At 37.9% G+C, this 14,409-nt stretch overlaps 1 protein-coding gene and 1 pseudogene across 9 annotated transcripts in view; one reads left to right on the top strand and one right to left on the bottom strand.

Annotated features, from left to right (window-relative positions):
• RAI2 (retinoic acid induced 2) overlaps positions 1-14,409 on the bottom strand; it is a 388,350-nt gene that overhangs the window by 358,740 nt on the left and 15,201 nt on the right. The gene's annotated exons all lie outside the window — the stretch shown is intronic.
• Positions 370-14,001, top strand: LOC144308959 (peptidyl-prolyl cis-trans isomerase FKBP3 pseudogene; annotated as a pseudogene).

Genomic DNA, 14,409 nt, shown 5'->3' with positions numbered 1-14,409 from the left:
GGAGAAAAAAGAGCAAATGTTATTTGCATCATTTTACCATTGAAGAAACCAAAACCTAGAGAGTAAGGCCAGTTATTTACCAAACTGTGTCCCTTTTCCTTTTTAGCATACATTAAGACTCCATTTTCCAAGATCCTTTACAATTAGGTGTGAACTTTTGGTGGGTCCTGTCCAATAGAAGGTAGGTAGAAGTGATTTGTACCACTTTAAGGCCTAACCCATAAAACCCTCTAAAATATAAGCTCCTCCCCATTCTTTTTTTTAACACCAGTTTAGTAAATATTTATTGAGTATTAGCAAGACCAGGCAACAGAAGCTGGAGAACAAAATGTCAGGGAGTAAGTAGAGAGAGAATGTCATTCCAAGGTGATGGCGAACAGCTCCTATGAAAAGCTGGGAGAGAACTGGGTGCAAGAGAACAGATTGCCCAAAACAGGCCACAGCAGGAGCCCACTGAAGAAGAACCAAAGGGCTAGAACACTGAATGGTCTTGACTGTCCCCTAAAGAATTGGGCAGTGGTCCCAGTAAGAATTATAGATTGGCACAGAGAGAGCACACACCCCATTTTTTTCCTCGATGACCAGCTGAATGAAGATAACTCCAAAACTTACAGAATAGCAAGGCTATAATATGGAAGAAGTCTGCGACACCACTTGAGAGAAAAGTTGTCCAAGAAAGCCAGTCAACCAGGAAAATATATTAGATTGTTGTATGAGTGAGAAAGCAGCTTACATTGTTTTAAGTGACTGCAATTTGGGGGTTGTTTGTTGCAGCAGTTACCTTACATTCATACAGAGAAGCTAAATGTTTTGCCCAATGTTATATAATTAATTTGTTTAAAAAAACAGTCAAGACTAGAACTGTGTTCTTCTAGTGCCTTGTTTAATATTCACTTGTTTACCAACTCCAATCATATGTAAGGCAGCTTGCTGTACCCTGTTGCTAATCCAGTAATTGCAGGATTTAAAAGTATGACAAGGGGCACCTGGGTGGCTCAGATGGTTAGCATCTACCTTCAGCTTAGGTCATGATCTCTCAGGGTTCTGGGATTGAGCCCCACATTGGGCTCCCTGCTCAGTGGGGAGTCCGCCTCTCCCCTCCGCTTGTGCTCTCCCTCTCTCTCTTCTCTCAAATGAATAAATAAAATCTTAAGAAAAGTATGACAAATAAGTCACGTGTAGGCTCTTTGTATCTCTCAACTCTCTGACGGTGTTTTCTGTTTCTTCCATGTGTTCTTCTAGTAGTTACTTTCTCACAGATCTCAGCAACAACCAAATGTAGTGACAGATACCAGGCTTTACTAACCTAAGAGGACCCATATTTGAAAATTATCTCTCTTGAGTCCCTTTCTTTCCTGATAGTACAACCAAAAGTTAATAAAACATATATTCTCTCCTACTGAGATAACCTCAAATAGACTTCCTTTAGAAGGACACTGATAAATGAAGCTGCCAGTACATGCAGATAAAATGCAGTGACTGAAGTCCCCCTAGGCAAGGGTCACAGACAGATTGTGTCAAGGGGTTACAGACCAGAGGGCAAGTGTCAAGGCAAGCTGAGGTAGTGAATCCTTTAGGTAAGAGACATTAGTGAGATGAAGATTCCATCAGCTTGGAGAGAGGCGCAAGCAGTTTTTCAGGACCTTGGAGAGCTCCCCGGGAGCTACAGGGCTCTGAGAATTTTGATTCTGAGACCCAATCACGTACTTTGCCCATTCTTCAGAACTCTCTAGCTGATAACAGGGGTCTTGTCCTTTCCGTGAAAGTCTCCATGTGTATAGAATGAGAGATTTATTCTCATTCTTTCTGAGTTCAAGGCCTGCTGTGTCCAGTAGGTAAGTTGGAACTGCTTCATCTAGCCTTCCTGAAAACCACATGATACGCTCACACCCATGGAAAACTAGAAAAGTGCATTCTCAGGAGACTTCGGCCTCTCTATGTTTTAGAAACTCTCTTCTGGGTTAGTCTGGTGCTTAGGTTTGCCTGGGCTCCAAACATTTCACCCAACCAAAACCATATTACTATATGAACTACATCAGAGCCCTAGAATCTCAAAGGATGATTATCAAAATTATGGGCCCCTTTCTTCTTGAAGGCATGTTCTCAAGCTTCTTAATACATAGTCTATGAAAAAAATCTATAGAAAAATTAATTTAAGAAAACTTGGATTAAAATATTTAATATTTAAGGTGCTTTCATATATATTTTCTCTCTATAAAATACAATGTGGTGAACATCTTCAGGCATAAAAGTTTTATTTCCTCTCTTGGGATTTTTTTTTCTCTTTGGTGATATATTCCCTGAAGTAGAATTCCTAAGTTAAAGGATTTAAACAATGCTATCAATTGACAGGTATGGCCAAATTCAAATTGGATTGTGTAATTTTACTTTCAGCAGCAGCATATAAAAGTATCAGTTTTGGGGTGCCTGAGTGGCACAGTCGGTTAAGCATCTGACTCTTGGTTTTGGCTGAGGTCGTGATCTCAGGGTCATGAGATCAAGCCCTATGTTGGGTTCCACACTTGGCATGGAACCTGCTTGAGATTCCCCCTGTCCCTCTGCTCCTCCTGCTCATGCTCTCTCTCTTATGCTCTAAAATCAATAAATCTAAAAAAAAAATATATATACACACACACACACACACACACACACACATACCAGTTTCACTAGTATCTGATTAGTAATTTGATTTGTATTCTTTGGTGTCTGTACCTAGAACTCCTTTGATAGAGGGCCTGTGTCTGGCCTATTGTAGATGCTCAATAAGTATTTAAGATTGAAGTGAAATGTTCAACACTTTCCCATTTATCTGTTTACTTAGCACAATTCCTTATTTGGAATTGCCTTATCTTTTTCTTCTTTGTATTGTGATATTAATGTTTTCTTTTTAATTTGCCTAAGATATTAAGCCTCTGTTTCCCATATTTGTTAGGAAGTATTTTCTCTGTTTTTAAAAATTTTTATATATAAAGTTTTAAGTTTTTATGTAGTCATATTCGTCACTTGTAACATCACTTCAAAGCTTATAAACTTTATAGAGAACCCCACAGACCTCATAAAATTCAGTGTTTTTATGAATTAATTTTTTGATATATATTTTATTTGACCACCATTATGGGATGAGGTGTGGGTCTAAAGTGATTTTTTCTCTAAATTAGTAACAAATATACCAATATAATTTATAGTTGAAGCTTCTTTTTCCACAGTGTCTTGACTTTTACCAATGGCTCTTGACTAGACATGTGGGTTGAAATGACTTTGCTCTCAAAGGGATTATAATCTTGTTGTCAAAGGTCAGATTCTGTTTACTTCATTTATATGTTCAAATATAACAATCTAGTAGTCTTAAAGTGTTTCAAAGTGGGAACTGAAAATTTACTCATACAATTCAGATGCACAGTATAAATATAGTTTCTCTATTTCCTAAAAACCTGATATATTACTCTTCACAAATTCTTATGGCACATATTTCTGACCTCTGGGCACTTCTCAAAGCTAGGTGATGGGAATAGAACTGGTCTTAGAGAAAATGTATCCTTGTATTCTCTAGTGCTATGCCCCAACTAGTCTTGAGGTCAGGGTCCACAGCTGATGAACTTATCTGTTTCTCTCTTGGGTTTTTTTTTTTTTTTTGGCTCAGTCACTATTCTAGGAGAGTACTGGCTCTCTCCCTGTAGCTACTTCAATCTCATCTCTAGAAATCCCCAATTCCTTGTCACAACTTCCTTCTCTTCCATGGAAATAGAGTTCACCCTTTATTCTCTGCTCCAGGGTCACAGTTTCCTGTGGTGGCCAGCCTCATGGCAGGTTTCCAGGCTCCAACACAGGATCCATACTACATGAGAACTAAGGTTGACTCAGATGTGTTAACCAAGTCCTCACTGAAGAGGACACTATTGGTGTTCCACAATGATCCCCTTTACCAATCAATTCAACAATCCTTCCAGATGTTGTGTGTTGGTTGCTAATAGCTTACAAATGTCCCTTTCTTTAAAGAATGTCATCCAGCTTAGCAGGGGCCCCTTTTACCCAGGAAGCTATGCTCACCCCCACCTTTGGGGCACAGCCCACAGCTAAGAACTAAATGCTACATGAGGGTATGGAATTCTGGACCCCTTGCCTCAAGGGGAAACAACTCTATGGTACAATTCATACTATAGAATTCCCTATGAATTCTGGGAAATGAACAGGGAGTAGTGGAAGGGGAAGAGGGCAGGGGGATGGGGTGACTGGATGGTGGGTACTGAGGGGGGCACTTGATGGGATGAGCACTGGGTGTTATACTATATGTTGGCAAATCAAACTCCAATTTAAAAATTTACAAAAAAAAAAGAACTCCCTATGGGATCAGGCTACAGCTAAGAATATGCTTGGCGCCTTCTCCTGCCCTGTCCCACTTTCTTCACTCCTGAGAGCATTCCTCCAATGAACAGCACGCACCAGAATCAAAATACTAGTTTTCTGTTGTGTGAATTGAAAACATCTCCCCTCACTCTGTGGTTTATCTTTTCACTCTTTGTATTGTTTTTTGATGAACAGAGGTCTCTTTTTCTTATAGTAGGGTATCTTTTGCACCTTGTTTATGCAATTCTTCCCTACTCACTACTCACTAGTTCATGAAAATCTTTTCCTATATTATTTTCTAGAAGCTTTTTCTTTTTCCTTTCACGTTTAGGCTTTTAATACACCTGGAATATATTTGGGAGTATAGTGTGAGACAGAGGTTTAATTTAAGTATAGCCACTCATCTCAGTACTATTTATACTAAGGACTGACATTTTTCCTCTGTTCTCAGTACAACATATGTCAAATACTGAACTTACGCATGGATATGTTTCTGGGTTCTTCATTCTATTCCACTAGTCTATTTTAATATCCCTGAAAAAATATATATATATACTGTCTTGATTACTAAAGCTTTATAATACTCTTCTTATCCAGTGGATAAAGTCTTCCTCTTTATTTTTCTACTCCAAAAGGGTAATGGCTACCCTTAGCTTTTTGTATTTCTATATGAATTTTAAAATCAGTTTGTCAAGTTCCACCAAAACACATTTATTGGAATTGCACTGAATTTAGAATTAAATTTGGGAAGAATTGGCATCTTTTTTGCTCATATTTACTATGGCATATCTTCCCTTTTGTGTATTTCTTTAATGTCTCAGAATATGGTTTTATCATTTTTTCTGTAGATGTCTTGCACATCTTTTATTAGATTCATTCCTCAGTATTTTATATTAATTTCATTTTCTGTTTGTTGCTGGTATGGATAAATACATTGGATTTTTGGATATTGAGCTTTTAAATCCGGACACTGGGCTAAATTCTCTTATTACTTCCAATAGTTTATCTGCCAAACCATTCAGATTTTCTATGAATATAATTATATCATATGCAAATAATGGCAGTTTTTTGTTTCTTTCTAATTCTTATGCCTTTTTCTTGTTTTGTGCACTGGCCAGAACACTGAAAGAGTAGCAGTGATTATGAGGGGCATCCTTGTCTTGTTCCTGACCTCCAGGGAAAATTTTTCAACATTTTATCATTTAGTATATTTGCAGTAGGCTTTTTAAAAAGATTTTATTTATTTATTCATGAGAGACAGACAGAGAGAGAGAGAGAGGCAGAGGCAGAGACACAGGCAGAGAGAGAAGCAGGCTTCCCACAAGGAGCCAGATGTGGGACTCAATCCCAGATCCCAGGATCATGCCCTGAGCCAAAGGCAGATGCTCAACTGCTGAGCCATCCAGGCGTCCCTGCAGTAGGCTTTTTAGAGATTAAGAATATTCTCTTCTGAGGACTTCCAGGGAAGACGGCAGAGTAGGAGGATCCTAGGCTCACCTTGTCCCACAAATACACCTAGATAACACCCATATCAGTGAAAATAACACAGAAAACAACCTAAAGACTGGCAGAACAGACTATCCAGGCTAAATGTAGAATGGAGGCTATATCGAAGAGGGTAGGAAGGGCAGGAACATGGCCAGGAAACAAGCTGTCCTGTAGGACTGTCCAGGGGAAGGAGGGGTGCTGCAGGTACAGACGAAAGAGGAACAGACCCCACCCCAGGCACCCCAGGCATGGGGGACAAGCACTGGGAAGACAAATCCCCATAACATTTGGCTTCAAAAACTAGAGGCTTACCTGCATGAGTTCTTACAATCAGTGGGACTTAACAAACGGAACTTTAAAAAGCAGTGGGCTTAGACCTTGGAGAGCCAAAGGGTGACAGGAAACTGAGTATCTACCCTTAAAGAGACAACACAACAAACAGCCCCACAGAGACACAGTATAGAAGCAGCAGTTTCAAAAATGCCTGAGAGATACAGGATGGAGATTTATTTACTAATCTTAGAGTGTGCTGGAGGGGCAGGGATCTTTCAGAAACTTCTCCAGGAACAAAAGAGCTTCTAGGCACCATTTCCCTTCCCCATCCCCCAGCCTAGATACACAGACATCTCTGGGATCCAGCAGAGTGTGAACACTCTCCACCTAGCTTTTTAATAGTGCACCTACCCCTGCACTCTTCTACAGACCCACTCTCTCCAACCCAGCCATGGCAGGAGTTTTCCAAAGCTGTTACAAGCCCTCTCCAAGAACAAACTAGTCCAGACCTTGCTAACACCACACATCCCACCCCTGTGTTCTCCTGCAGACCCTCCTCCTCCAACATTACCTCAACAGGAATCCATCCAAAGTGGTACCACAAGCAGCAGTGTGCAAATAGCCCTGACAGTGGTTAGCACCATCCCAAAGTGACTCCTGCCCTAGGGAAAGAGGAGAAGAAAGCTCACACAACAGTTCAACTGAGGCCCTAGCAGTGGGCTAGGGACAGACATCTGGTCTGACAATAGGCACCATCCACCAATGAAAGCTTTTCAGAGAACGACGCAGGGAAAGCACCCTACAGTTCACTGCTACTGCAGCTCTAGCAAACACCTGGTCTGACTCAACTCAAGCCGAAGGTGGCCCTGGACTGGTCCACTAACAACACCATGACCAAACCCTGCCCATAACAGGCAAAGAAAGCCATTGCAGATGACTAGACTGAAGGCAAATGCGGCTCATCCATAACAGTAGGGCACATGTAACACACATAGATATCTCTGAAGCACCTGGTGAACAGGGTACATTGCACTGCAGGGCACTACAGTACTTCTTCCTCATAAGGCCACTACTTTCAAGAGCAGGAGATGTAGCTGACTTTCATAACACAGAGAAACAGACATAGAGAGTTAAACAAAATGGGGAGACAGGGAAATATGTCCTGAATGAAAGAATAGGACAAGATCATAGCAAGAGAGCTAAGTGAAACAGAGATGAGTAAGCCTGATAGAGAATTTAAAGTAACTGTCATAATTGTCACTGGACTTGAGAAAAGAATGGAGGAACTCAGTGAGACCCTCAACAAAGACATATAAAACATAAAAAAGAACCAACAAGAGATAAAGAACTCAATAACTGAAATTAAAAATACACTAAAGAGAATAAATAACAGACTAGAGGAAATAGAAGGATGGATCAGATCAGTGACCTGGAGAACAGAGTAATAGAAAGCAATCAAGTTGAACAGGAGAGAGAAAAAAGAAGAACAAAAAATGAAAATGGACTACAGGAACTCAGTGACACCATAAAGTGTAGTAACACTGACATAGGGAATCCCAGAGGAAGAGAGAAGGGAGGGGGGACAGAAAAATGTATTTGAAGAAATAATAGCTGAAAACTTCCCAAATCTGGAGAAGGAAATAGAAATCCAGATCCAGGAGGCACAGAGTTCCCAACAAAATCAACCTAAGGAGGTCCACACCGAGACACACAGTAATTAAAATGGCAAAAAGTAGTGACAGAGAATTTAAAGGCAGCAAGAAAAAAAGAAAACCATTATGTACAAGAGATACTCCATAAGCTATTGGCTGATTTTTCAGCAGACACTTTGCAGGCCAGAAGAAAGTGGCATGATATATTCAAAGTGTTGAAAAAAAATCTGCAGCCAAGAATACTGTATCCAGCAAAGGCATCATTCATAATAGAAGGAGAGATAAAGAATTTACTAGGGAAACAAAAGTTAAAGGATTTCTAACCACTAAACGAGCCCTATGAGAAATATTAAAGGGGAATCTTTGAGTAGAAAGGAAAGACCATAAGCAGAAGTAAGAAAATAAGAGACTCAAAAGCAGTAAAATTAAGTATATGCATAAAAATCAGTCAAGATATTCACAAAATACCAAGATGTAAAGTATCACACAATATACCTAAAAAGTAGGGGAGGAGTAAAAATGTAGTGCTTTTGGAATGGGAACTTAAGCAACCATCAACTTAATATAAAATGCTATGTGCAGAAAATGTTATACATAAACCTATTGGTCACTATATATAAATCAGGAATTCATAATAGATAAGTATAAAATAAAGAAAAAGGAATGCAAGCCTATCACTAAAAAAAGCAGCAAGTTATAAGAGAGCAAGAAAAGAAAGGAACAGAGAACAGCTACAAAAACAACCATAAAACAAGTAAGTGGCAATAAGTACATACTTACCAATAGTTACTTTGAGTGTAAATGGGCTAAATGCATCAATCAAAAGACAAAGGGTGACAGAATGGATAAAAAAGCAAGACCCATCTATATGCTGCATCCAAGTATTCATTTCACACTTAAAGACACATGCAGATTAAAAGCAAAGGGATGTAAAAAGCATTTATTATGCAAATAGAAGTGAAAGAAAGCCAGAGTGGTAATATCAGACAAAATAGACTTTGAAATAAAGACTGTAACAAAAGACAGGGATACTATATAATCATAAAGGGAACAATTCAACAAGGAGATATAACAATTATAAATATTTATGCACCCAACATGGAGCATCCAAATACATAATGCAACTAATAACAAACATAAAGGCAGTAATCAATAGTAGTAAAAAATGGTAGGAGATTTTAACACCTCGCTCACATCAACAGATAGATCATCCAAACAGAAAATTAACATGGAAACGGTGCCTTTGAAAGACACATTGGACCAGAAGGATCTAATAGATAATATTCAGAACATTCTACTCTTAAACATCAGAATACATTTCATTTCAAGTGCATATGGAATATTCTCCAGAACTGACTACATGTTAAGCCACAAAATCAGTCTCAACAAATTCAAAAAGATTGAAGTCAAATCATGCATCTTTTCCAACCATAATACTATGAAAGTAGAAATCAACCACAAGAAAAAATCTGGAAAGAATACACATAGATGGAGGCTAAATAACATGCAATTAAACAGTGATTGGGTCAATCAAGAAGTCAAAGAGGAAATTAAAAAATACATGGAGACAAATAACAGTACAACAGTCCAAAATCTTTGGGATGCATAAAATGCTGTTCTAAGAGGGAAGTTCATAGCAATACAAGCATATCTCACAAAGCAAGAAAATTCCCAAACACCATAACTTTATACCTAAAGGAGCTAGAAAAAGAAGAAAACCCAAAACTAGTAGAAAGAAATAATAATGATTAGAGTAGAAATAAATGTAACAGAAACTAAAAAATAGAGCAGATCAATGAAACTAGGAGCTGTTTCTTTGAAAAGATAAACAAAAGTCATAAACCTCTAGTCAGACTCATCAAAAGAGAGAGAGGACTCAAAAAACAAAATCAGAAATGAAGAAAAAAGAAATAACAACCGACACCACAGAAATATAATTATGATAGATTATGGAAAATTATATGCCAACAAATTGGACAACCCAGAAAAAATGGATAAATTCCTAGAAGCCTACAATCTACTAAAACTGAATCAAAAAGAAATAGAATATTGAACAGACTGATTACCAGCAATTAAATGAATCAGTAATCAAAAAACCCCCAACATACTATGCTGAGTGAAATAAGTCAATCGGAGAAGGACAATTATCACATGGTTTCACTCATACGTGGAATATAAGAAATAGTGAAAGGGATTATAAGGGAAAGGAGGGGAACTGAGTGGGGAAAATTAGAAAGGAAGACAAACCACAAGAGATTCCTAACTCTGGGAAACAAAGGGTTGCAAAAGGGGAGGTGGGTGGGGGATGGGGTGACTGGGTGACAGGCACTAAGGTAGGCACTTGATGGGATGAGACTGGGTTTTATACTATATGATGGCAAATTGAATTTAAATTAAAAAGAATTCCCAACACACAAGGACTAGTCCAGGACTAGATGGCTTCATATGAATTCTATCAAACATTCAAGAAAAAGTTAATACCCATTCCTCTCAAACTATTCCAAAAAATAGAAGAGGAAGGAAAACTCAAATTCATTCTATGAGGCCAGCATTATCCTGATACCAAAACCAGATAAATACACCACCAAAAAAGAGAACTATAGGCCAATATCTCTGATGGACATAGATGCCAAAATTCTGAACAAAACATTACCAAACCAAATCCAACAATATATTAAAGAATCATTCACCATGATCAAGTAGGACTTATTCTTGGGATGCACGGGTTGCAAATCAATCAACATGATACATCATATCAATAAGAGAAAGGATAAGAACCATATGATCATTTCAATAGATGCAGAAAAAGCATTTGACAAAATACAACATCCATTCCATGACAAAAAATTCTCAACAAAATAGGTTATCTTAACATAATAAAGGCCACATATGAAGAACCCACAGTTAACATCATCCTCAAAGGTGAAAAACTGTTTTTCCCCTAAGGTCAGGAACAAGACAAGGATGTCCATTCTCACCACTTCTACACAACACAGTACTGGAAGTCTTAGCCTCAGCAATCAGAGAACAAAAAGAAGTAAAAGGCATCCAAATTGGTAAGGAAGAAGTAAAACTTCCATTATTTACAGAAGACATGATATCACGTATAGAAAATCTGGAGTGCCTGGTTGGCTCAGTTGGTTGAGCATCCGACTCTTGATTTCAGCTCAGGTCATGATCTCAGGGTTGTGAGATCAGGCCACACATCAGGCTCCACAATGGGCTGGAGCCTGCTTGGGATTCTTCCCTCTCTCTCCCTCTGCCTCTCCCCCCTACAAAAAAAAAAAAAACTGAAAAACTCCACAAAAAAACTACTAGAACTGATAAATGAATTCAGTAAGTTTGCAGAATACACAATCAATATACAGAAATTCACTGTATTTCTATTCACTGATAATGAAGTAGCAGAAACAGAAATTAAGAAAACAATCCCATTTAGATTTGCACAAAAAATAATTAAATATTTAGGAATAAACCTAACCAAGGAAGTAAAAGACCTATACCCTGAAAACTATAAAACACTGATGAAAGAAATTGAAGAGGACACAAAGAAATGGAAAGACATTCCATGTTCATAGATCAGAAGAACAAATACTGTTAAAATGTCTATAGCACCCAAAGTAATATACACATTTAATGTAATCCCTATTCAAATACCAACAGTATTTTTCACAGAGCTAGAACAAACAATCCTAAATTTAGTATGGGACCACAAAACACTCCAAATAGCCAAAGCAACCTTGAAGAAGAAAAACAAAGCTGGAGGCATCAAAATGTCTCACACTTCAAGATATATTATAAAGCTCTAGTGATCAAAACAGTATGGTACTGGCACAAATATAGACACATAGATCAGTAGAACGGAATATAAAACCCAGAAATAAGCCCATAATTATACAGGCAAATAATCTTCGGCAAAGAAGGAAAGAATATACAATGGGAAAAAGTCTCTTCAACAAATGGTGTTAGGAAAACTGGACAGTGACATGCAAAAGAATGACACTGGGCCACTTTCTTATACAAAAATAAATTCAAAATGGATTAAAGATCTAAATGTGAAACCTGAAACCATAAAAATCCTAGAAGAGAGCACAGGCAGTCATTTCTCTGGTATTGGCCATAGCAACATTTTTCTAGATAGGTCTCTGGAGGCAAGGAAAACAAAAGCCAAAATAAACTATGGGGACTACATCAAAATAAAAAGCTTCTGCACAGCAGAGGAAACAATCAGCAAAACTAAAAGGCAACCTAGGGAATGGGAGAAGACATTTGCAAATGACATATATGATAAGGGGTTAGCATTGAAAATATATAAAGAACTTATACAATTCGGGCAGCCCCGGTGGCACAGCAGTTTAGCACTGCCTGCAGCCCAGGGCATGATCCTGGAGACCCTGGATCGAGTCCCATGTCAGGCTCTCTGCATGGAGCCTGCTTCTCCCTCTGCCTGTGTCTCTGCCTCTCTTTCTCTCTGCATCTCTAGGAATAAATAAATAAATAAATCTTAGAAAAAAAAAGAACTTATACTATTCAATGCCCAAAAAATAAGTAATCCAATTTAAGAATGGGCAGAACAGGACGCCTGGGGCGCTCAATGGTTGAGCATCTGCCTTTGGCTCAGGGTGTGATCCTGGGGTCCTGGGATTGAGTCCCACATTGGGCTCCCTGCAAGGAGCCTGCTTCTTCCTCTGCCTATGTCTCTGCCTCTCTCTCTTTGTCTCTCATGAATAAATAAATAAAATCTTTTTTTAAAAATGGGCAGAAGACATGAGGAGACATTTCTCCAAAGAAGACATCCAGATGGCCAATGGGCACATGAAAAGATGCTCAACATCACTTATTATCAGGGAAATACATATCAAAACCACAATGAGATATCATCTCATACCTGTTAGAATGGTTAGTATCAAAAACACCAAAAATAACAAATGCTGGTGAGAATGTGGAGAAAAAGGAACCCTCCTCCACCATTGGTAGAAATGCAAACTGGTGCAGTCACTGTGGAAGACAGTACAGAGGTTCCTTAAAAAAGTAAAAATAGCATTACCATAGGATCCAGTAATTCCACTACTATTTGTCCAAAAAATACAAAAACACAAATTTGAAAAGATATACGCACCCCTGCTTATTGCAGCATTACTTACAATAGCCAAATTATGGAAGCAACTCAAATGTCCATCAATAGATGACAGGTGTTAAGACATGGCAGTGGTGTGAAGATATATATAGATATATATGTATGTACGGAATGGAATATTACCGAGCCATAAAAAAGAATGAAATCTTGCCATTTGCAACAATATGGATAAATCTAGAGTATAATACTAAGTGAAATAAGTCAGAGAAAGACAAACACATAATTTCATTTAATTTCATTTAATATGTAGAATTTAAGAAACAAAGAAAAAAAGAAATAAAAATCACTCTGAAATACAGAGAATAATCTAGTCGTAACCAGAAGGGAAGTGGGGGGAGATGGGTGAAATAGGTGAAGGGGATTAAGAGTACACTTAACATGATGAGCACTGAGTTGAATCATGAGTGGGGGAAGATGGCAGGAGCCATCACACAGTGGATCTATCTAGACTGTGTAGAAGCAAGCAGTTCCCAAGAAGGACATAATCAAGCTTTTACAGAACCATAGTTCAGACTTGTTTCTTGCAGAACATAAGTTATTAAGAAACATTGAAAATGTGGTCAAAACAGCTAACAAGGACCATTTGGTTACATCCTATAATTATTTTTCTGAAAGTAAACATTTCGAGGGTACTGAAAGTATAAGTACAGTGTCTGGGCAGGCGAAAAATGTGAAGTTTAATGAAGACAAACCCAAAGAAACCAAGCCTGAAGAGACTCTGGATGAGGGTCCACCAAAATATATAAATTGTGCTCTTAAAGAAGGAGATAAAATCAACTTTCCCAAAAAGGGAGATGTTGTTCAATGCTGGTATACAGAACACTACAGGATGGGACTGATTTTGATACTAATATTCAAATGAATTCAAAGAAGAAAAATGTCACGCCCTTAAGTTTTAAAGTTGGAAAAGGCAAAGTTATCAGAGGAGGGATGAAGCATTCTTGACTATGAGTAAAGAGAAAAGGCTCGACAGAGATTGAACTAGAATGGGTTTATGGAAAGAAAGGACAGCCTGATGCCCAAATTCCACCAAATGCAAAATTCAGTTTTCAAGTGGAATTAGTGGATATTGATCCAAAAAGCAATGCTTCAGATATAAAGACATAAGCAAGAATAAAACATGGCCTTGAAGAATCTTATGTAACTAAGTAAAGCTGTTTACCATTGTAAGGGAAGAGTCAACTTGAAAATTCAAGAAGCCAAATATTGTTTACTCAATCCCTAACTTTTAAGGTATGTAATCCAGTATAATTCCCTAAGGTTTGAAATATATTACTACAACTGTGTAAAATAATGGTTAAGGAGAACTGACTTTCCTTTTACCTCATGTTGTAAACTAAAAGGCTCAATAAAAATGTGTCCAGTGTCAAAAAAAAAAAAAAAAGAATTGTTGAGTCACTATATTGTATACCTGAAACTGAATATAACACTACATGTTAATTATACTGGATTTAAAATTTAAAGGAAAGAATATTCTCTTCTACTTTGCTAAGAGTTTTTATCATGAAAAGATGT

The sequence above is a fragment of the Canis aureus genome, chromosome X, assembly GCF_053574225.1.
Source record: "Canis aureus isolate CA01 chromosome X, VMU_Caureus_v.1.0, whole genome shotgun sequence".
NCBI lineage: Eukaryota > Metazoa > Chordata > Mammalia > Carnivora > Canidae > Canis > Canis aureus.
The sequence above is the reverse complement of the archived record's forward strand: the minus strand, read 5'-3'. Positions and strand labels throughout refer to the sequence as shown.